This window comes from Protopterus annectens, chromosome 1.part0 (genome assembly GCF_019279795.1).
Source record: "Protopterus annectens isolate FY-2018-M chromosome 1.part0, PAN1.0, whole genome shotgun sequence".
Taxonomy (NCBI): Eukaryota; Metazoa; Chordata; order Ceratodontiformes; family Protopteridae; genus Protopterus; species Protopterus annectens.
Genome location: NC_056725.1, coordinates 778,972,680 through 778,998,297, shown reverse-complemented (window position 1 = coordinate 778,998,297; position 25,618 = coordinate 778,972,680).

The window sequence follows — 25,618 nt, the reverse complement described above, 5'->3', positions numbered from 1 at the left end:
TATACATATACAGAGCAATATATGTCTACACATATACAGATAGAGATACATATGCACATATATGTATGGATATGTACATATATATTGACAGTAGTAGGTATATCAGAATAGATATGTATGCACATATAGTTACTGATATCTACATAAATACCAACATAACTAGGCATATCTGTACACATAGGATGTGCATACATATATGGCTATATATATATATATATATATATATATATATATATATATATATGCATATATCTATGTGTGTACACACATATATATATATATATATATATATATATATATATATATATATATATATATATATACACATATAGGTATATTGGACAGCTATAGAATCCTGAAAGCCCAAAGTCCTGAAGACCAACAGGGGTGAGCTGTCTTAAGGTATATGGATGTACATTACTATACAATCCACCTTGGTTAAATGCAGGCCTACTGCCACTTGCCATACAGACTGTTCTGTTTGTCAGTGTGCTTGTGATGATGTCAGTTGTGCCTTGTTATGTAACAGTTACATCCCATTATGTCAACTGAGGTCTTTACCCCCTAGGGATTGTCTACAGAGTGTAGATAGGGACTGCTGAACTATACACCTGCATTAATTACTGTTGATTTTTGGTATCCTGTGGCCCAGTCTGTCTCTACTATTGCACTACTTGATGGCCTTGGCCTGGACAGCAACATTTGTTAACTTTTCTAGACTACTGTATTAGTATAACTGTTTCACAGTCGCATTACTCAGTTTGTCTGTGTCTAAACAGCTATATGACATGGCATATACAACTGTAATAGTACACAAATAAAGCTTTCCCATTTATGCACACCTCTGTGTGGTGTTATATCCTTTGATATCTCTGTGGGTATATATTGTAGGCAATGAATGTCATTTGTATGGGTGGCTCATACAGTCTCTAGTTGGTAACTGTAGGAATAGTGGCTGTTCCATATTGTGTGCACGTACTACATATGTAACTTACTGTAAATATCTCTGTGTATGTGTAGTTACATATATATATATATATATATATATATATATATATATATATATGTATCTGCATATATGTGTCTGTGTATATGTATCCTAGGGATGCCCATGTCATGTCTGGTCCTGGTTATGGGATCTGCAACATTTGGTAGTGCATTGCAGGGGGAACGTGTTTGGCTGTGGGGGGGTATACATATTCGTACATGACATATATTGTTTTGGGCCTCTCAACCCCATTAATGTTGCATGTGGACATATATGTTTTTGTTATTTCCCCATTGTTATCTACAGATGTATGTCTGTATATCTATCTATATATATATATATATATATATATATATATATATATATATATATATATATATATACATATATATATATATATATATATATATATATATATCTGCTGACATATATATAATCTGATGACATATATATAACCTGCCGTATATATTTAGACATATAGATGTAGACAAACATATCTATAGATGTAGCCATTTGCATGTATATATGTTCATATATATTTATATATATGTATATATTTCTATAGATATATATATATGTATATCTACATATATAGATATGTTGTATCTGTTTAGATATTAATATATTTACACACACACACACACACACACACACACACATACATCTAAATGTTGGAATACATTCTCTGTACTGTTGATTGACTGGGCTGGATGATATGTTTTTGAAAAAATCAAGGTTATGTATATCTGGCATGGCTTAGTGGCAAATCACTTTGGCTATGGTATGCATGGTCCTGGGTTTGAGCTTTGCATAGTATTTTGTTGCTGAGCAGAACATGGGCCATTGGATACAGAGTGATTAAGGCACTTTAATGCAGTGTAAGCGGGTTTGCGCAGGTTTGTGTGGAGGTAAACACTGCTAACTTCCGGTTACAGTTTCTTATACTCAGCTTCTAAATTGCTTAACCTGGGTAGGCATTGTTTACCCCAGCACAAACAGGCTTAAACCCACTTACTGCTGTTTAAAAGTGCTTACTACCGCTTACCCAGTGCTAATTTCTTTAAAAGCAAAGAAAAAGGGGTTCATAGGAAAGTGGTGAAAAAAGGGGCACAAAAAGGGAAAGACAGTAGGGAAAATAGCCAGGGAAGTACAGGAAGGGTGTAGGGAAGGTTCTTAGCTGCCCATTTCTTCTACAGCAACAGCTGTGCATATACACTGAATTGGGAGGTAGTTTTGGACACTCAAACCCCTGGGGGGGGTGAGGACAACAAAAATAACGGTGGACATGTGTGCGAAATGGACAGCTATGTATGGGGTGAGATTTTTTTGTGGGAACAGATTGCCTTTTTTGTTTTTTCAGGTGAGAGTGGGATGTTGGGGAGGGGTAGTAGGTATATTTGGGGAGGTAGGTTGGGTAGGTTAACAGACAAGACAAACAAGATGCATACAGGGGTGATATATGACACATGTGGAGGGTAAACACCTTGATGGGGAGAGGTGTTGGGAAATCAGAAGCCCATGAGCCCCCTAGTGGAAACAGTGGGATTGAGGTTCCCACCCATGGGCTGTCACCACTGCACCTTCACAGCCCCGAAGGTGGCTGTGCTAGGGGCTGAGTCGCAGAGCCAGGCTGACTCTCGAATCATGACACATGGATCTCGAGCTGGCTTAGAAGATCACCAAACTGCTGGTTGATCTCTCTACACACCATGACCTCGACCTGGTGATGGGTGACAGGAGCCTGTCTGCACCCACTCCCAGGGGGGTGAGCCCCATCCCCTGAGGTGATTCCACCAAAAGGTAGTGCAGGACCAACAGACAGGGAGGTCAAGGGTTGGGCCCCAGACATGCTGATGCCCGGTGCCACGGCCAACTGAGGTGGGACAGGTGGGTCCGCTGAAACCGGCCTTCCCAAGCGTGCTATAGTGTTTAGATTTCATTGTCATATGTGAGTTAGTAATAGTCAACACATTCCAGGGTTAGGTATAACAGCATGCATAGATATTCCCATTAACCCAGACACCATATATGGAACAGTTGCATAGCAAACAGAACACATGCATATATGGGACCACAGTGGTAATAAAAACAGCATGCAGGTACATTGATGACACCATGCCACCAATGTTGAAATAATTCAATATAGCACATGCATGGGAACCATTAATATATTTATCAAACAATGGGACAGTATCAGAACATAGGTGACATTACATACCAGTTGGGGTGGGTATGTTGATTATTGTTGGAGATATGGTGGGGGGGATGTAAATTAACAACTAGTATATTCCTGCAGTCCACATTTCTTTCCTTATCAGTGCTGTTATCTGTACCTTACAAGTCTTACTACACTTCCCTATAGCCTTAGTTTGGACAGTGATATGGCTGTTGTCATCGTTACACATGATCTGGTTTTACCTACAGTATACACCTCTTACCTGGTATACCTGTGGAGGGAATGTTTGTTAACACTAACTGTTTCTACACATACTCCAAGATTCCAGGTTGATGTTGTGCACATAGTTATCCAACTCTTTCTGCACAGACTCTGGCCATGTGTTGACCACATGCTGGTGTACTGGGACATATCTAGAATATTGCACCCTTCCAGCTTTAGTGACCTCACACACACATATACATGCTTTCCTACACAGTTATATTCTGTAGCACAATGTGGGTGACAGTGATCAGTGATACTTTGTTATTCAGAGAAACTGCAACACTCACAATTCCCTACAACACAAGAGTGAACAGTACCAGTACAGGTTATAAGGGTCTGTATTTCTCAGCACAGTGTTTGTATCTGACGTACCTGTGGGAGCAATGTTTGTTAGCACTACCTGACTGTTGCCACACAAACTTCCAGATTACACATTAGTATTATGCACATAAATCCACTCTGTTACTGTACACACTCTGGTCACAGCTTGACAACATGGGAGTGTAGATAGGACATACTTGAAATATTACTCTCCCAACAGTTTTGGGGGTTGCTACAGTAACAGGTTTGCTGTCATAGGTGTTTGACAATCACTTGTATTCCCTGTTTGCTGGCTAAACATCTCAGATCATCCCACAGACTTACTAGGGGGACAGGCAGCAGATATGGGCCCATATACTGGACCTTTTGGCCTCATCTGTACAGTTGTGGGGTATGATTCTGTATGCAGCCTACATCCACTCCCAGGATGCTACAACTTAAACACTGTCCATCACAGTTGTGTCTGCTATATAGATATTGCTGTATATCTCCTATCGGCTTTCTGTCTTATTAATCCCATGTGCTTTTGCATTCTGACCTTGTATTACAACACTCTTATACAGATTTCTTAGACAGTTATATGTTGTAGGACAGTGTGGGTGACAGTGATGTGTACTACCTCATTATTCAGAGCAACTGCATCAGTCACAATGCCATACAATACCAATGTAAACAGTACCATTACTGGGTATCATTCTTGTATTTCTGGGCACAGTGTTGGTATCTGACAGACCTGTGGGAGAAATGTTTATTAGCACTACCTGAATGTTCCAACACACAGTACCAGATGCCACATTACTATTCTGCACATACATCTCACTCTGTTACTGTACACACTCTGACCACAGCTTGATAAGTTGGGGTGCAAATGGGACATAAGTGGCTTCTTAGTCTCATAAGGTGTTGTGGGATTGCTAGTGTGTGCCAGCTTTGTTCTCATAGATGTGTGTCACTCAGTTGTATTTCCTGTTTGCTGCCTATATGTCTGGGATCATCCCACTGATTTCCCCAGGGGACAGGTTGATAGGCAACAGATATGGACCACTTTACTGGACATTCTGGACATTTCTGTACAGTTGTGGGGTATGATTCTGTATGCAGATTACTACCACTGGCATGATTCGAACCATGGCTGTGTGCTAAAAAAAAACAACAGTTCACATCTCAGTTCCATGTGCTATTCGGGTTTTGTTGTCTGCATTTTCCATGTTTTCATTCTATGTGTCTCTCAGTTGAACTAAATGGCCTCTGGGGATTACACCTGTCATATACAGGCATTCCTACACATTCAATTAGTGGTGCACAGTGTGGGTAACAGTGCTTAAAACATAGTACTATTACATGATTGCTAAACTACATTACCATATGATACCAGAGTATACACATGCATTCCAGCAGTTAGACCTTTAATGTCAGGCTATTGCACTCTTATTGACATACAAACAATATGAGACTCTTCCTGCCATAATCTCTAGTGTATGCAGTACTTGCCTTGAACTATACAGGTTTTATACAGGCAATTAATTTACTACTACTTTTAGTTTTATTTCCTATGACAGTAATTGCATGAGTATTACTGACCTGCCTCAAATCACAACCTTGCCAGGCGACTGACGTGGGCCTCCTGGTTCGCAGCCCACTCCATTGAAGCTGTGGGGGACATAAGAGGAATTTTTAGCCATATCTATTCATGATATACCTGAGCTGGAAATTATTACACACATAGTGGGGTAATACACACGACTGGAATATCCCCTGATGCTCTAGCCTCTTGGAGCCACTCCTCCAAGAGGTTCCCCTTATGCCGCTTCAGGTCGGCATAGTAATGCCTGACCTGCTCACTAGTCCGGGTTATGCCAGTGGCACTGGTGAGGTTACAGGTGAGATGGTCCCAGGCCTCCGCCTTATATTGGGAGCCCTGGTACTGGCCCTGCAGCAGCCTCTGATCATGGTCTTTGACAAGGAGTCCTGCCATGACCTTGGACTGCTGGATGCACCAGCGCTGTGGCCGGACATGCACACCTTCTCCCCTTACTGCCATTGTGCCTGCAAGGAGAAGCTACAACCAGTTATGAGATGTACTCCCACCTCTTGGGTTTAAGTAGGGCTGATTTCCCGCACTTTTCCATGATTGGCTGGTTTTGAAAAGGCTAAGCTATGGGCAAACCTGCTTACCTAGGGTTGGCATTATTTAAAGGGATATAACACTGAAGACATTGAGTTAGCTGGTCTACACATTGCTTACACCTCCTAAGCTGGCCTGTGCAGTGCTTAGCATTGCTTACATTACACTTTGCATTATAATTCCTTTTCGGCATTGAGTTATTATTCATTACACCTTATATGTATGCCTGGTATCCATGATTCATATGTATGTACACTGTATGGGGTCCTTGTGTTTTATTGGGGACTTCAACACTCTATTACAATTACACAGGACTTCTGGCCTTACTGCTGTACTCTGGTTCACATATTTATGTTATGTAGTGGGTTAAGGCACATATGTCTGTATACTGATTCCTTTCATAGGTTCAATTTGGTTTTACTATGGTGAATACTTATTTGCTGATAGCTCATTCTTCTGTACTTCTGTGATGGCTTGGTGGTTAACTACTGTGACTATGGTGTATGGGGTCATGGGTTTGAAACCTGCATGGCTGTTTATTTTGTTGATGGCCAGAACAAGGGCCATTGGATACAGAGTGATTAAGGCATTTATGAGCATTTGTAAGTGTGTTTGCACGGGTTTGCGCGACGGTAAGCACTGCTAACCTGCCAATACATCTGCTTACAGAGAGTTAGCTTCAGGATTGCTTAACGAGTGTAGACATTGCTTACCACTGTGCAAACAGGGTTAACCTCGCTTACTAGTGCTTAAATATGTTTACTACTGCTTATTGGTGCTTAAACGTGCTTACTACTGCTTTATTCATTATGACACTGACACCTCACATGTGCATTTACTGCAGTACTCCAGTTCATAAATATATGTTATTTAGTCGGTTTTGCAAGATAAATATTGATCATAACGTGCTTTGCCATGGAAAATGAAATATGCTGCAGTGGGACTCAAACTGGGAATGCCTGCTCGTAAGGTGAATGCTCTGCCCACTACACCATTGCTATTCTGCTTCATTTACATATATCTTCCTTGTTATCCTCTTCAGCCATTTAAGCTGCATTAACCATAGCTAAGCGATGGGCACACCCGCGCACCTACGGTTAGCTTTAATGGGATTTTTATAAAAAAATAAATAAAGGGTTTGTTCATTTCATTTATGTACACTGTTGCTGTTGTACACAAGGGGGACTGTTGGTGGGGATATGCGGACACCTATGAGTGGTCTTGCTCATTTCTGACCCCTTTCTGCTGTTTTTCATTGCAGGGGCATGTATATTCTGAGAGCTCTGCTCTCAGACATGCCCCCTGCACTCTTACATGCTCCATGTAAGACTAGGAGCTCAGGCAGCGCACCTCATTGCTATACATGGCACGCTACCATACTGCTCCTAAACATCTGCCTCCATGCAGGACTAAGCTAGTCCTGCATGGAGGAATAGTAAATCTGGGGATTAGTATCAATAGTAACATCTGCCAAACTTGGTATCCTAGCAGGAACAAATTTTGGACCTAATTGTATCACCTTTACAAATTCTGTGGTAAATTCAAAATCAGACAGGTTCACTATTTTTAGGTCATCATATCTGATTTCAGTCAAAGTCACATCTGTAACATTCCCACTAGTAATTTGTAACCCAACATTTAACAATTCATTTTGTGCCCTACTTAAAACATTTTTTTTACATATTGCACCATAACCATGATTACGTCTTAATTTCAACAGTTATCCATCATTTACAACAGAATAACTTTCACAGGGTACATCAGTTCTTGTATTGGAATCAATATTATTGTGCAACAGAGCATTAGTACCATGAGCTCTTTTTACCGAATTAACAGTCTCTAAAGGAAAGTAATTTCTTTTTCTTACTTTGTTCTGCTGCTGCCACCATTGTTGTTGTATCCTCCATTCCGTTTCTCTCTCCATTTGAAGCTTCTTATTTGTCGCTGTTTGGGGGATTGTGTTTATGCATTTTTTGCTTCATTGCTTGTCTCCCCCAAGCATACCTCTTCAAAAGATACGCTTTTTTTACTGCTGAAACTCGCCCCTGTCGATGAGAAGGATGAATCACAGGACCTTCTCTCATAGGAAGTCCCGCCTCATTTCTTCTGTTTACCCAATCGCTTTTTAGATCTAACTGAATAAGCTATATTATTTTGAATATCACCTATATCTCATTCTAATTTTTTTCTTTTTTCTGTCCAAAACATTTTGTCAACATCCTGAATATGTTTCTTTATCTCCACCATGATTTCTCTGTATCTAGATTCAGAGAAATCACTAAGTAGAGAATTCTCTAATTCAGTTATTTGCCCTCTCAGCTTGTCAATCAGTCACAAATTACGCTTCAGCAAGATCTGCAACCAAGTTAAAGTACATTTGAGAGAAGCCTGTCTCCATTCAAGAAATAAGTCATTCTCCTCTTCTACAAGTTCACAGGCAGGTAAATGATAAATACATAAGCCCCTAGGGGTTATATTCAGGGAGATATAGTTCTCAAGCAATTTAACATCATAAACCACAGTCATTTTCGATAGCAGGCATTCCAGCTGAAGAAAACTGTCCATATGGCAATCATCTTTACCAGGTCCCCACAGGTCATCCTTCGATAATTTTAGCTCTCTTTCACGAAGGAAATCAGAGAGCAGAACACCTCCAGCAATCCCCACTTCCTCCATCCTTCTTAGGGTTGGAAAGTCAGCCATGGAAGCTTGCTCCATAAGCACAGTACACACAAAAAAACAACCACTTTTCGCCTTCACTTCACTTTACGCCAAAAAATACAAGTAGCAAGCTCCAATAAGGCAAACCAGGATAAAGTTTTCATATCAATTTATTTGGTACCTCAGCTTTTTGCCTTCAAAGAATATTCACATTCAGGTTCACCCTTCATTTATACCCCTAACAATTAAGTTAAACCAATTACAGTGAATGCAAGTGAACCTAGATAACCCTATTAAAGGTAACACATTCATTTTTCTTTTTCCTTTATAACACACCATAGCACATTTTTCAAAATGCAACGTTTATGTTTCCCATATTCAAACATGTTCTTTGGAGTTTGCTACTTGCATTTTACGCAAAGTACTGGCCCTCATTGGGGTGAACATGACACATCAGGACAAGGAGTACAATGCATGTCCATACAGTGCTGCTAGGTACAGGGGTATGATGTGTTTGTAAGTGGTGGCTAACAATAGGCAATATTCATGTGCTGACTCTGTAAAGAACTCTGGGCAATGTCTGAGGTCCTGTGATGTGTTTCCCTGTTTATGTCTTCCAGGTGCCATGCAGAGGCAACCCGCATACACTGCTGCAGAGACAGCAGCCATCACAGAAGCTGTAATAACACACTATGCTGTGCTTTTTGGCCATAGCCGGCAAAATCTGCTGGAGCAGACTGCCCCATGGGATGATCTTGTCAACAGAGTGAACATCTTGGGCCACCATGGATGAACATATGATCAGGTCAGGCATAGAGCAACTGACCTGATACTTTGTGCCTGGCAAAGGGCTGCTGATGTATTGAGGGACTGTACTGCTACCGGTGGGGGTCCAGCCACACAGGCCCCACTTATGGCAACAGAGGAGCTCCTTGCCAACTCAGGGTAGCCCTCACACAACATCAAACATGTGAAACACCAGTCCTGGAGGTGGGTGGCACCCAGGCAACAAGCAAGGAGTGTGCAGGTAAGGCCAAAGTGCAAATCAAGGTAATGAAGTAGCAGGGAAACTATCTTCTATAGAGTCTCTAGATGCATATGTCAGTGCAAAATGGATTAGTGGGTGGGGTTTAGTAATGCACATAAGTGCACATCTATGGTGAAGGACAGCAAATTGTGTAATATTACAGTGTGTACTATACCTGTGCAGAAACATAGCATTCACCTTCTACTAATGCCATATGTGAATCCGCTGACAATACCTCTCCCCCACAACTACATAGGTCCCTCTTGTCTGCATGTGGGACAGCAATCTGAAGCCGGTAAGTATGGGATTTTCCTGTTGTGGCTTACCAGTACCCCAGGCATGTTAAGGTCATGCGTATGACCATGCACATAACTGTAACACTCAGCCATTGGGCAATATCTGCATGTTTTGTTGTGGTGTTTACTGCATTGCATCACGGTAGTCTTCACAGATGCATATCTGCAAGAGGTGTCACATATCTGTAGCATACCTCACAATCTGTCATTGCAGGACATCTGGACAAAGACTGACAAAATGGGGGGACAAAGGCCAAAAACTAGGGTCATATTGTATAAATTAGTGTTATACAGTGCATATAAATGGTGTACACACCTGTTAGACTACCAGGTATTTGTGATATACAAAAATGAGAGCACAATAGACAATTTCAAATTCCTGTCAACATGTCATGTGACCTATAACCTGTATAATTCAATTGTAAAGCAAACAAATCTGTTATGGGAATAGTTATGGCACATAACAATCGTACAAAAACCTAGATACATATGTGTGCACAGGCTGAAGCTAATACTGTGTTGATGCAGCTTTCGATATAACTACAGCATTACATCTTATTGGGTACACACCTGCCATCAGTTACAAAGACTCTTTGATTGACAGCAAATAACAGTCAGCTGTCCTACCAGGATTATCCTAACATATACCCAGTTGCCTGCTACAGCAACAGCCATGGCCCGCATAGAGCTGATGAGGCTGCTAAGAGACCACATTTTTGAGTTGTATCAGCCTGGAGAAGGGTACCAAAACATTTCCATAGCATTGCATATACCATGGAACACAATTCAGACAGTCATCAAAAGGTGGTGAAAATATGGGGCTACAGTGACAGTGTGAAGGAGTGGACATCCCTCCAAATTCTATGAGAATACAACATCAGAACTGGCCATGGAAGCTGTCAGGAGCCCTACAGCAACTGGGAAGGAGTAGCAGGTATCTCCAGCAAGTACTGGGTGTGTACTACATGTCACAACAATCTTCCGTGGTCTGCATATGTCTCACCTATAGGGTAGGGCTGGAAGATGACAGCAGTTCCTCACACCAAACAATATCCAACCCTGGAGAAAGTCTGAAAGCAATACATCAGGTCTCCAAAAAGCAAGCGGGAAAATGTGTTATGGTCATATGGAACCAAGTTTGAACTCTTTGGCCACAATTCTGACAGATTTGTATGGCAAAATAACACCACTGTGCATCACCACAACAACACCACCCCCATGGTAAAGTATGGCGATGGCAGTGTCCTGCTTTGGGGTTACTGTTCACAAGCTGGAACTGGGGCTGTAGGTAAGTTGGAGGGGATTATGAACAGTTCCAAACACCGGTCCCTTGTAGCTCCAATCCTTCTGGTGTCTGCCACATAGCTGTGGATGGAGAGGAATTCTACCTTTCCATAGAACAATGCCCTAAACCATCCATCCAAATCAACAAAAGGATGGCTTCACCAGAACACATGCAACATTCTGCACTGGCCCAGCCAGAGTCCACACCTACATCCAATAGAAAATATGCAGGGTGACCTAAAGAGGGGAGTGCACAGGAGATATCCTTGCAGTCTGGCATAGTTGTAGGTGTTTTGCAAGGGAGAGTGTAAAAACATTGGCAAGTCAAGCTGTGCCATGCTGATAGACACCCTCCCAAGAGGACTAAATGCTGTGATGAAATCAAAAGGTGCTTTAACAGAGTATTATTTTAAGTTTGTGCACACTCATGCAACCAACCTATTTTACCTATTGCATTTATCATATGTTACCCATGACTGATGTGTATGTTCTGCAGTTGGATTGCACAGGTTGTATGTCATATGAAATGAGGGAAAATTTATGACCTGATTTCTGAGGTCTCGTGATATATCACAAAATCCTGACATGTTAACAGGAGTGTGTACACTTACTATATCCACTGTAAGCTTGGGAAGTTGTTTGAGTAACTGCCTTTGTTTTAACATACATGTACTGCAGGTTATGCAGTCTGCACCTCAAATTATGACATCAATCAGTGGCACCATTCCACAGGTCATCCGAGTAATGTATCAGAAAAACACAGGAGTTATGGGGAATAGACTGAAAATATTAGCCAGACATCTAAACATTCATCAAAACTCTGTACAGTTAAGAGGTATGCTCTGTAGGAGTTGCCACAGTGCTATACAGGTGAACAGAAATAATGTTTACATGGGTGCAGTGTGTGCTAGGTGAAGGCCCATCAACTGCTAACACCACTCAAGTATCCCAGAGGTGTATATTAGTAGTAACTGTAAGTGGAACCGGTTGCACTGCATGATGCTGATGGTCTGTCCAGAGTGTGTATGTTATTATCTGACTGTGTGTCATGAATGTCCCCAGTTGGCTAATGTGATGTTTGTGTAATGCCTTTGAGGCACCTCACCTGTATGTGTGTGTGCGCGCGCGCATGTGTGTGTGTGTGTGTGTGTGTGTGTGTGTGTGTGTGTGTGTGTGTGTGTGTGTGTGTGTGTGTGTGTACCAGCAGATCTTATAGTGCAAGTAGCCATTTACATATGTTGTTTTTCCTCACAGGTGGACATGGCGGCCACAGTCCCTCTGCTCTGATCCTGATGTCAGTGTCTCTGCAGACCCTGACCATGATGATGCTCCTATTGAGACACAGGTGGGGTTGCCAGGGGCTGAATCTGTGCCATCGGTTGGCATCCCACTGTTGTCAACCCCATCCCTGCACACAGTTGCAATGCCCACACATACCACATCACCAGTGGCCACAGATAATGGACAGTTGATGGGTGGTGGCATGGAACAGGCTAGTGTGGTGACTATGGCAAGTGAGGGTGCAGGCACTATCCATAGCTAGAGTGCTGGCATGGTCCCACACAGGCAGATGGGCAGGGGTGCTCGGTGGAGGATTGTAGTCCATCATCCCTCTGTTGCAAGTGCCACAGCAGCAGTCACCAGACACGTTTTGGGCCATCATGGAGGCACAGGCATGTAATGAATGTAACACCAGACATATATGCAGGGTCGTGGAAGAGCACATCCCTGGTGTCCGTTGTGATATTCGTGAGCTCACTGTGGCCACCCGTGAGCATACTGAGATCATGGATAGATGGTAAGGGGACACCTTGGCACAACTTGACTGTGAAATATCTGTGCTTGAGAGTTTGGCAGGAGATGGCCAGCAGCCACATGGACGTAGGACAGTACCATGATCAGCTGAGGGTCTACATGGCCATGCACCATTATGTTCCTGTACTGGCAATACCACCAGCACTACTGAAGGGGGTGTGCTGTCCACGCCATGATGCAGCAGGCCATGGGCACGTGGTCCTGGCTGATCCCAACAGGGATGCGGATCCAGCAGACAGCAGCCACCATTGGGGAGTTATAGTGCATCTGGACTTGGCCTTGGTGGTGCTGATGAGACCCCTGGCAGGACCAGTTCCCAAGTCCGTGGCCAGAGAAGGTGAACTGTACACCCTGCCATGTACAGCCCACAGCTGTCCAAACTACCCCTGTGTAGGGCAGCCACATGGCGTGACTGTGTGCATACAAACACACACACACATCACCATCAGACAATTCACCTCAAAACACACACACACACACACACACACACACACACACACACACACACACACACACACACACCACCCCTGCACACCCCATTTAATGAACACCCCACAAACACACACACACATATCATCCATATGACCCAGCCTAGGCCTCTGGCAAACCCACACCACACCCTGTACATATGGCGATACCTGTGCCACATCCCTGTCATCCATACCATTGATGCAGGGACATGCTAATATGGGTCTGATGCACAGGGTGAATATAGTACAGTGTAGCTATGTAATACTATGCACGGTGCTGTCTGCTCGCATTTGTTATGGGTACACATACAGGTGTATGTACCTTAGTAGCCAGGATGCATTACTGCTGTTGGTACCACTGACTGAATGTAGTCTGACATACTGTATTCTGTTTGTGTTCCAGGTGTCTTTGTGTCTGCATGCTGTGGTCCTGCAGACATTCACAAGAGGGAGTACAGCGGAGTGGGAAAATACAGACCGTGTCATGGCCAATGTACAGCTTTATATGTACATGTACCAGGTGTGTATGCATGCAACAGTGTGTGACCTTGCATACATACCCCTTTTCACAGACAGGTAGCCTTCAGACATGTCACCTCAGTGTTGTGTAGTACCACAGGGTCATGCATACAGAACAGGTTACTGCAGTACTGTCAGCAGGTCCCTTACAAGTGTAGCCATTACATTAACTGCAACAGATTCACCTGTCAACACCTGCTGGCCCTGCCATTTCTTTCCCATACACTCAACCCTGATGCAGTTGATGACGGCATGCATGATACTGTGTATGACAGGTTTGTGGTATGCATTCCTGAGTTCACCAGATGGAACAGGGAGACAAAATGGTATATCCTTTGCATACACACAGTAAGAACTGATACAGGGGATGTGCACACAGTAACATAAACACAGTTGGCAATAGACAGATTAGTAAACCTACATTTCCACCTTGATGTACTGTACTACTACATACACATGACATGCCCCACATAGATTATATGCATGGGACATAACACACCACCTCTTACAACACATAATGTTCTGAATGCCTTCATGGGTGGTGAGATAACCCACGAAATAGGATGTGAATTCATGTATTGCTCCTACAAGCCTGGACAAGTGATAGTGTAGCAGACGTCATATCAGCATGATGTTTCAGTCAGATATGATGCCTGATGCTAGCATGTGTGTCAGTACACTCACTGTGGTTGATTTGTCAACAATATCACTTACATGGGCATTGACAAGGAATACAGACCACATATAGTTTGCAAACATCTGGATATTCCATAGACATCTGTACAGAGGACTGGTATGGTGTGCATAATGGTTTAACATGTTGCATGTGAGGCAGATGCCGTTACCACACTGTATAAAGTAATGCCATTGGGAGGTGGTAAACAGGCATGGATGGTACACAAGTCAAAATGGTATCAGCCAAACAGGGTATGATCTTCACCCAAACACACACACACACACACACACACACAAGCGCCAGTGTTGAGATTAAAACTCCTACCTGTCTACTTATTTTTACTATAGTGTTATGCAGTTATCAGATGCACCATGGAGCTTACATAATTTCACCTAGTCCCAAGGTACTTCTAAGGTGAATGACATCAGCAGGCCTAGTAAAGTAGGGTGATGGGAAGTTTACAGGGTGGTACACAACTCAAAATGGAATAACACACACAGTATATGACTCTCACACAAACACACAAACAGTTGCCAGTAGTGAGAGTAGAACTCCTACCTATCTAGTTATTTCTACTATAGTGTTAAACAGTTATCAGACACGCCACGAAGCTTACATAATTTCACTTAGTCCCAAGGTACTTCTAAGATGAATGACATCAGCAGGCCTATTAAAGTAGGGTGACGGGAAGTTTATAGAATAGGACACAACTCATAATGGTATAACACACACAGTATATGATTCCCCACACAAACACACAATTGCCAGTATTGAGATTAGAACCCTTGCCTATCTAGTTATTTCTACTATAGTGTTACACAGTTATCACATGTGCTACAGAGCTTACTGGGCTGATAATTGACCAAAGGTGCTGATAACTGCACAGCTGAGGTAAAATGTTATAGGTGCCAGACAGTCTGCCTTCAGTTTTCCCTTAGATCTTGCTAGTTCTTTCTCTCCTCCACTTCAAATAGCCTAATAGCTTTGCACCTCAACAGATTTTTTTTTTATAAATTATTCTAGCCCACCTGAGAGCCATCAGCAGTAGTCACTCCTCAAGGAATTAGTTCCAGTACTTAGTAGTTATGACCACCCCTCCTGGCATGATTAAAGTGAAGTTCTCTATGCTTTTGCCCATTAACCTTGTGCACTTGGGCATTCTGAAGCTCTGTTGCAACTGCCTCATGTACACAGACAACCCTCGCCTCTAAACTCCCAATACTCAGACTTGTGAGAGATACCCCTATATCACCGAATTGGAAGATATGCACTCTCCAGCGAAGACTGGAGTAGCTGGTCAAGAGGAGAAGTGTCAACACCTGCAACACATCACATGGAACACATACCCCTCCAGAACACCAACTAGCACAGCTCTGACATACAAACAATAGCCACACACCCACCTTCACAGAGGCACTCAATAGACATTTGCCCAAACAGTGGAGACCACCAAAACAGACACCCACTCAACCACCACAACACAGCACAAACCACAGGACATATATCTCACCTACACAGCATGCCCCTCAACCTAAGACCCAAAGGTGAACCACCTTGTTTGATACAGTAATCATAGGTGAATCAATAGTGAGGCACACAGATGTCCCACGCACTAGGTTGAACATTGAGAAGGTAGCAGTCAGCTGTCTATCAGGTTACAGAATCCAACACATACCACACCCAGTCATGTCACTCCACAACAACTGCAAGTATCACTCTGTCATTGTCCATGTGTGTGTGAATGACCTGAGACGCACCTCCATGGACTATATTAAAAGAGGCATGGTGGAGCTCTCAGATTATGTGGGCCAGGCAGGTATGACAGTATCCCTGAGCAGTATACTACTGTCACCCAGAATGATACCACAATACAAACAACAAATGATTGACTTCAACAATTGGCTTAAGTGTCTGGTGTCACTCTCATGGGATCCAGTATCTGTCTGCTTGGGATGACATGATTGACAGACTGCGATGGCTTGCCAGGAAATGGCCTGCATCTATCAGCCCTGGGTTTCCAGGTACTGGCTAAGTGTCTTGCCACCCATATAGTACCTTTTTAGGTGGTGCTCCATATCAAATTACCACCGTAGCAGCTATACATATATGCAATCAGAGTGTCATGCTGCTCAACACTAGACATCTACATCTGCACTTCTCAAAATGGAGAAAATTGACATCTGTGCTGTAATGGAGACCTGGTTTACAGCAGCAGACAGCACCCCTACACTACTAGCCTATAACTCATCCCACACCTGTCAGCCCAAAAACATGGACCACAGCTACAAAGGGGGTGATGTCTCCATATTAGCAATGGATATGCACACATCCAGAGTAGTATCACAGCATATGGCATCTGAGATACTTCAGGTACAACTGACATTGGGTAATAGTGCAATCCAGGTCATAGCCTGCTATAGGTCCACATCCATGTCCCTAGACTCTCAATCCACATTCCTCAACACCCTGGAAACTATCAAGGTCCAACCCAACACTCTCATACTAGGAGAGTGCAACTACCCCTCCATCAAATGGGTAAGATACCCAAGCACCAAAACACTGACCCAACGCTTCCTGGAATTCATCAGTTGCAATGCCCTGGACCAGCTCATTCTGACACAGAGTAGAAGAAGCAACATCCGTGGCCTGTGTTTTTTACTAACATATGGGACCATTGCTTGACAACAGTAGTCAATCACTACCTGGTCAGATCCAACATAGAGTAGTCACCATGGAAATCCACATCTCATCCACACCCCCCACAAAGGTAACCACCTTGAAAAACTTCTCCAAAGCTGACTTTGGTCTCATAAGAACAGAAGTGGCTAACTTCACAGCATCCATGCCAATGGAAAATACCTGCATGACTGCTGAATCATACACAAATGCACTGTAGAAACATGTACATCAATGCATGGAACTAGCCATACCCAACAGAACCATGACACTCTCCTCCAAACACTGGAGGCCAATCAGGTCATCCCCTGCCATTAATAACCTGTACAACAGAAGGAAGAAACTGTTGCAGAAAAAGGTGGAGTTCCAAGAGTGGTGAAACTCCCTTATTAGCCTCAACAACAACTTGAGAGCCCACATGAAATCATCTACAGCTACCTATGATGGTAGAATTGCAGCAGACACTGACAACAATCACAAATCCTTTGATAGTTATATCAAGAACCTCCATGCCAATACCCAGACATGCTATGAGTTACTGTACAATACTACCTCCTATACTGAACCAACTGATATTGCCAACATTCTTGCCAACACATTCAGTGCCAGCTTTACCCCTCTCTCCCCTCCCTAGGGGAACAATCAGAATGACAGAAGAATGCAAGGCACCCAGGATTACTGCCGCCCAGGTTACAGGTAATCCTATCTGATGTGTGTGTGTGTGGGGGGGGGGGGGGGCAGTTGAAGTGTACATAACTATCTGTATGCATGGACATATAGACACAATACAGTCATATATTCCGATGTGGGTGCTGTGATTCTCTAAGTGTAGGAACATGCCCAGTGTGACCTTCTATAGTTAGGGTGGGACTATATTCCAGAGATAGGTGTACTCCAGTTCAGGGTTTTGTGTGCTAGAGCCATACCTCTCAGGTGTACACAGAATTTTTCTCAGGGTACTTGTTTTGTTTAGCAGACATTTTCTGACATATCTGTAGTCTGAAACTGCAATGTATTGTGTCATTACCTAGTGCCAGACATCCTCAGATCATCACAGTGCTTTACCAGAGGAATAGTAGTTGTATGATGCATAGACCAAGATTATGAGGGCAGCTATGTAAATTCTTGCCCATCAAGGCCGTTTGTGAGGTGCGGCTACAACCAATGTAGTAATGACACCCAGCTGTGTGAACAGTCCAGCAACCTGGTGATATACCGGCTGGGGATCTCCTGCTTGTGTGGTATCTTTCTAACCTGAGATGTCATATCCTTGTGTGTGCATACCTCTGACCTGTACATTTTTTGGCAGGTTGTCCAGGTGTTTGGCTAGAGGTTTCATCCTTTCTATGTAAAGTTGCGTTTTTATGGCAAGTTAGTTACATATAATTGAAGTCTGATGTTACAACATAATACAGACTGTTTCTGAATACATAACCTTCAAACAATTCCCACTACTGCAAACCCCTCACCCCACCAACTTTCTCAGTATGTAAGGGAAATATTTACAACACATACCTATTATTGTGCCTTTTTTCCACTTTTCTTTCTGCCCTTGTCCAGACATCTTGCTGTCAGAGGTTGGGAGTTATTGGGTGTGGGTACAGAGTGCATTCAACTGTGCAGGCCATGTCCATTATTTGTAAAAGCAAACATAAGAAAAAGGATTATTGAGAATGACCACTTTCAACAGTACCACATAGCACTTATATTCACAAAAGCCTTGGCATTTCTGCTACACATCCTTCAAGATGTCAGTAATATGTGTAGCATATTCCACATAGCACTGTGACTTCCAGGTATGTCAGTGGCAGAGCAGTGGGTGTCACTGACATGCATAACAGTTGGCACTGCAGTTATCTGCACATGGCCCTGTCAAAGGCAGCACTGTACCTAGGGCCGTACAAGACGACTGCCATCAGAACATGCTGGCCAGATCCAGACAGTATTAACCACACATACACATAGCTCATTGACCCCTGCATATTGTGGACAGGCAACATGTTTTCATGTGTATTGGTACAGCCCTGCCAATGTGTGTTATGCTGCTATTTCCATGCAAACATATATGTTACTGCATTTGTGTGGGTATATGGGGGGGAGGCACCTGTCCACTGTACACATTTGCACAGGCTGTGCTGGTATTTGCTTTACATTTTGGTTCCATTTACCATACTGTTGTGCCCTGTCTTGGGGACCGGAGGTATATCAGTAAAGAGCCCAGGTTAGATTGTACTGGCATACATTTGAGTTTCAGACTTCTTACCCTTCATAGCTTTATGCAACTGTGGGTCCTGCTGTGCTATCACTGTGTGAGTCTGTAGGGGGTTAATTCAACATTGCCACCATTTGTGTGCCTTTACCAGATATTTCTCTGTGGTTTTCTACAGCTGACTTGCTGTGTGGGAGTGATGGGTAATTATGGGACCACCACCTTGACATTCATGCCTGTGACATATGACCCCCCCCCCACTTAGTTGTCCCCACACCTATACTGCAGTGGAGTTTGCCACCTTGGGTACCACTGCATAGTGTGTGGAGGCCAGTTTTGGCCAGACATTTTCTGATGGCCCACATAGTTGTCAGTTGTGTGCTGCTATTCCAGTAGGCCACCCCATTCCCTTGCATGCATGCAGCATTACCATAGATATGCTAGCAGAACATACTATTCCATTCATTTACTGTTAAGAAGAGGGACTTACCTTGTGCTTGTGGCAGTTATGAGGACAGTGCTTGAGGGCCGCCCATGTCACATGCACACAGTACACTGCCTATACATGGTATGTTACAGGTAATGTGATGTGTGTGTCATCCATTTTACTGTGTGCGCGAGTCAGAGAGAGGTGTCAGTCCCTGGGGTCCCTACAGTGTCAGTGTGAGTGCTATGCATTGCCTCTTTGCCAAGGCCTGAGCATACTGGGCACGCCTCCATCTGCCTACATGAGCAGGCTCGGGGGCCTCCTCCTGTGAGTCCCTCTGTGCCTGTGTGGACCTTGGCAATGGTGGTGGGCTGTGCGGCCCTTCCTCATGCTGTTCCTGCTGTAGTTGCTTCTGCAGGATCATATTGTGTAGCATGGCACATACTATGAACATGTGGCAACATGTGGCTGGACAGTACTACAAGGCTCCACCAGATATGTCAAGGTAGTGGAACCATGACTTGAGCATCCCAAACACTCACTCTAATAATCCTGGTTTGTACGTGTGCCTCATTATGGCATTCTTTTGTGGGTGTGTATGCATTTCTGATGGGTGTCATCATCCACGGCACCAGTACATAGCCAGCATCCTCCACCAGATGGCCATATGGGATGCTCCCACTGCCAAATGGATGGTACAGCTGTGATGAATGCCAGATGTGGGAGTCGTGATAGCTTCCAGGGCTGCCAGCACACACATTCATGATAATGACCTGGGCATTGCACATGACCTGGCAGTTGATGGAGGGGAAGGCCTTGTGGTTTATGTAGACCCTACCCTGTTCACCAAGTGGTGCTTTGATGTGGAGTGCAGTCTATGGCACCCAGTACCTCTGGGTATTCTGCTACACAATGGAAGAGACTCATATTGCTGGTCCTCTCCTCACGGGTGTTGGGGAAGTAAATGTGCTCACCGGCATGTGATAGCATGGCATCCAGGAACTGGTGGAGTTCCCTGGATGCAGATGCCTGTGAGACCCCCCATCATGTCCCCAGTAGGTCTTTGGAAAGTACCTGTAGCTAGAAGTCTTTGGAAAGTACCTGTAGCTGGAATTATTTAGGCTACACATACCTTGGTATCCACTGGGATGGTTTCTCCTCTCTTGGTTCTAGCTCTGAGTTGAGGCCGGCAGAGCTCAGTGAGTTGCTGAAGTATGTCTTTGTCCAACCTGTAGTGCTCTACAATCTCCAGGTCATGTAGCCCCTGGTAGGTTACCCTGGGTCTGAACACTCTCTTCCTCCTCCTTAGTCTGGGAAGGTTGCCAGCATTATCCTCCTTACTGCCCTCAGCCTCTAGCACATACTGATGGCTAAAAGCAATGGCAGCACCTAACATTTTTCCAGTTAAAATTCCCCCGTATGTGTACACCAATGGTGCAGAGTTTGCGGGAAAAAACAGACTGTAAGGTGTTTCCATACTTTATAGTGTTGTGCTGCAGATGTTGCCTGTATGATTGGCTGACTATAATACATTCTAGCTGCCATCTATATTACTCATGACTTTGATGAGTGTTAGATGCATTACTAGTAATTTGTGGATGATTGCCTTTATTCTACTGTTACCTTTTTTAATTATTTTTTGCTTACATCTCCTCCCACTTTCAACTATGCAGCCACCTGCCAGCTGTATTATTGTGTGCTTTGCATGGCCCATTGTGGGCTGCAAGAGTCCCATATTAGTGATTTCTACTTCATTTCTCCTTTATTGTGCTGTTGCCCTTTAATTGTTTTTTTTTACATCTCCTCCCATTTTCAGCTATGCAGCCACCTGCCAGCTGTATTACTGAGTGCTTTCAATGGCCCATTGTGTGTTGCAGTATCCCATATTGCTGTTTGTACTGCATGTCCCTTGTTCTGCTATTTCCTTTTGCTTTTCCTATATCCTTCCTGTTTAAGCCCTGGTGCACCACCCACACCCATTTAGCTAAGCACAAACCCGGCCAACAGAGTTCCAATGTGCTTACAGTAAGCATGATACACCCCCTTTTCATGTTAGTTGCTCCTCCTGTCTATACGGTGGTATTAGAGCACCTACACGGTTAGGTGCAGTGTGGCACTAGGAAGAATTTTGTGATTCAGTATAAGTCCCCTTATTAACATACCCCACTGCTTTACCCCATAATTACTGCACTATACAACAGCCTTCCCCCTTAGCAACCAGTGTTCCCTGCCATTGTTTGGATTCTGCTTGTCATTGACTATAATGGCAAAATGCAGCTTTCACCTAAAATGGACTTTTCTCATTTTTTTTTTTATTTTCCCCCACCATCCCGTTTGTGCGGTGCTGCCCTATGCTTAAACGGTCGAGATCAGTCAAAAAAAACATTTATTTTTATAAAAATTAAACACTTTCCCATGCCTATGGCCATATATTTGGCCATTGGCATGGCCAATCACTTTAATACATGTTTTTATTGGAGCTGTCATGGCTCCGTTTTGTTTTTTGCAAAAATGTATTCGGTTAGTAACCGAATACATTTCTGCACGTTACACTGTTCTTGCACGGAGACCTGCCTACTTCCTGGATTGCTAAATCAGCTCATTTGCATATTTTTCACCAGCAAATGAGCTGATTAGCATACTGCACATCTTTCTGTGCAGGAACAGTGTAGTGCCGCTCGTGCACATCAAAACAGCACATTCGTGGATCACTTGGCGGCCATATTCTGTGCAGGAGAGGCTACACTGCTCCTGCATGGAATAATTTGCAACTTGAATCCAGGGGTCTGTCTTTATGATCCCATCCATACCTCCTGTATGCCACAGTGCTACCACTCTTGCTTTTTTTGCTGCTGCATTAATACAAAGGTGAGCAATCTGTTTAGTACTTATTTTACCTCCCAATAATCACCTTTAAAGTCGTTCTGTTTTGTTCATTGAAATAAAAACATTTCTTGAGTACCATCATCCTTGTTAGTAATGGGTGCTAGCCCTAACCCTGCCTGTGCCCATTCTATTCATTAACTTAAAAAATCCTTTCTGTAACACCGCCACAGTACAAGATTGTCTCAGGCACACATCCACATGCATTGAACTACACATACATGCACCAATAAAACTATCTCTTTAACTAACCCTTACTCTAAAACACACACGATAGCACATTCATTAAATCTATCCCCTTCTCTAACTATTGGTCTAACCCTAACCCACAAACATTCACACAACTACACCCCCCCCACACACACACACACACACACACACACACACACACACACACAAACACTCTCATATACATCCCACATACCTGTTATGACAAAGCACACATCCGATAAAATGTCTGTTTGATAACCTGGACATTTGAACAAACAACACTGCACCTCCAGCTGCCAACCAACTGAATGTGCAACCAAGCACACTGCACTCATGGGCGTATGCGATATATACATATATAGATAGACAGATAGATAGATAGCTACAGATATACAAACACATTTGCTTAGTTATTATACAGTAAATTAACACTTTAATACAGAAAAGGAAAACTTACTTAAAACTCTGGTGTTATTTCCTGTACCTCTGAAACCATCCAGGCCAGATGGTCCCACTTTTGCCATTGCAGGTCATCGTACCTCTGGTAGCACACACATATGTGTATACATGAGCACTTTTCATGTCATTCACAGCATCAGCTAATTTGCATATGAACTTAAACTGTACCAAAGTTTCTCCAGTCTTTTTTACAGTTCACCATTTTGATAGCTGTTGGGTTCTGTGTTCATTGCAAAGGTCAATGGAAAGTTCAAATTAAGTAAAAAGCTTTTAAAAAGGCTCGGTTAAGTTTCGTTATTGAAAGCAGGCAGTTATCAGTGGATTTCAATTTGACATATGTAGTAGGATTAGCCTTTGAATAACTGGCAAGACAGGAAATTTGCAGCAGCACGGCACTTTGGCATGCAGTTAGTTGGGATATGTAACGTGTAATTTTCAGTGTTGTTATCATTACCTTTATATATATAAAGTTTCTTACTGCAGACAGTATTCTCTGACCTACCTGTCAGGGAAGGAATAAATAACTAAGGAATTACTTCTCATTAAAGTTTCCACATCCCTTCCTACATTTCACAGGCCTACATTTCATTTTGTAAAGACTTACATGTAACACGGGTGATACATGTATAACACATGGCTGCAAAGAAAATGAAAAAAATCATTAATGTAGAGGGAATAAGTAAAACTCTTGTGTACAAAAGTAATGCTTTACTTTGTTTTTTGATACTGTAGACGTCCTTGATGAAATACAAGCTGCAGAACTGATTGCACTGTGATTGGGTATGAATGTGTAATTATCTGCAATCCTGCATTTTAGGGAAAAATATTGCAGCATCAGGGAATAAGGCACAGGTGAGAAAATTTTAGCCCTAAGGAAAGCCACATCTTTGTGCATATACTTAAAATACATGGGTTGAACAATTTTAAGTCCAGTCTAGCCAATCACCCCATTTGAGAATCAAACCCTTGCACATAGTGTTTGGAAGGCAGAAATCTTAACCATTGTGCTAATCCAAATACCCCAAAAAATAAAAAAACATTTTTTTGAAAAAGGGGGCAAAGCAGGTACAGCAAGCTAAGGTATGGAGTCAAGTTATGGCTGACATGAATGCTATGTGTGAAGGAACCACTCCTTGGCAGAATGTAGGAAAAGAGATAATAAGTGTTGGGACATGTATGAATAAAGGTTAGGGAAAGTGCATTTGCCCATAGCACCAGTTGGTGGTGGGCCAACTTTTACCACCAGATGAGGCCCTGTTCTTTATAAGGGGCAAAGACTTTGATGAGGGGTGGAGGATGGTGGAAGAATGATTCAAAGTGACTGACATTGTCACCAGTATTTTCAGACATTGACAGTATCCACGTTCAGGCAGTAGAGAAGGTTAGTGTTTTGCGGGCACTGCTTATTTCAAGGTTGGTGTAGTTGCAGTGGTGTCTGTGTATGTTTAATGCTATGTTTCTGAATCAGAAACTCCATCAACATCAACTGTACGATGACCTCTCCAGACACTGCATGGCAAGTGTGGACATCATACCTTTAAAACCCAGTCATATACCTGTCAAAGTTCATGATAACCACAGCATCACATATCTCATAATAGGGTCAATAGTAGCAACAATTGCATTCTCTGTTGCAGCATAGCAAGCTGATGTTGACAGCAGTATGGCTGTTGACAATGAAGCCATTAATCTCATTTTCATGACAAAACACAGCCTCAGGACAGTAGCACACAGTCACAAAGTATACTGGCAGGGCCCCTGGCACACCAGAAAGAGGGTAATGCCACAGGCAGTGATGCAGACTCACACATTCACCATAATAAGGAAATGGTATTACAACAAGGGGAGAGATACCATGTAACTCAATACCTGTTTCCTATGCACAACCTGAACCCCTTAATGAAGTAACAACTCCTTCTGAGGAACTAGTACTCACTGTTACACCTGCACACAGGGCTGTGCTAGGCAATTACATCTTTCACAATTAGCTCCAGAGACATACACAACATTATCTTCCCTGCAGCAGATGGGCTGTGATCTAGCTCAGGTCTAGGTTACTTCCACTGACAGACGGGTAGAGATGATTAGAGTGCTGCAGAGTACACATGAGGTAATTCACCAGTACATGGGAG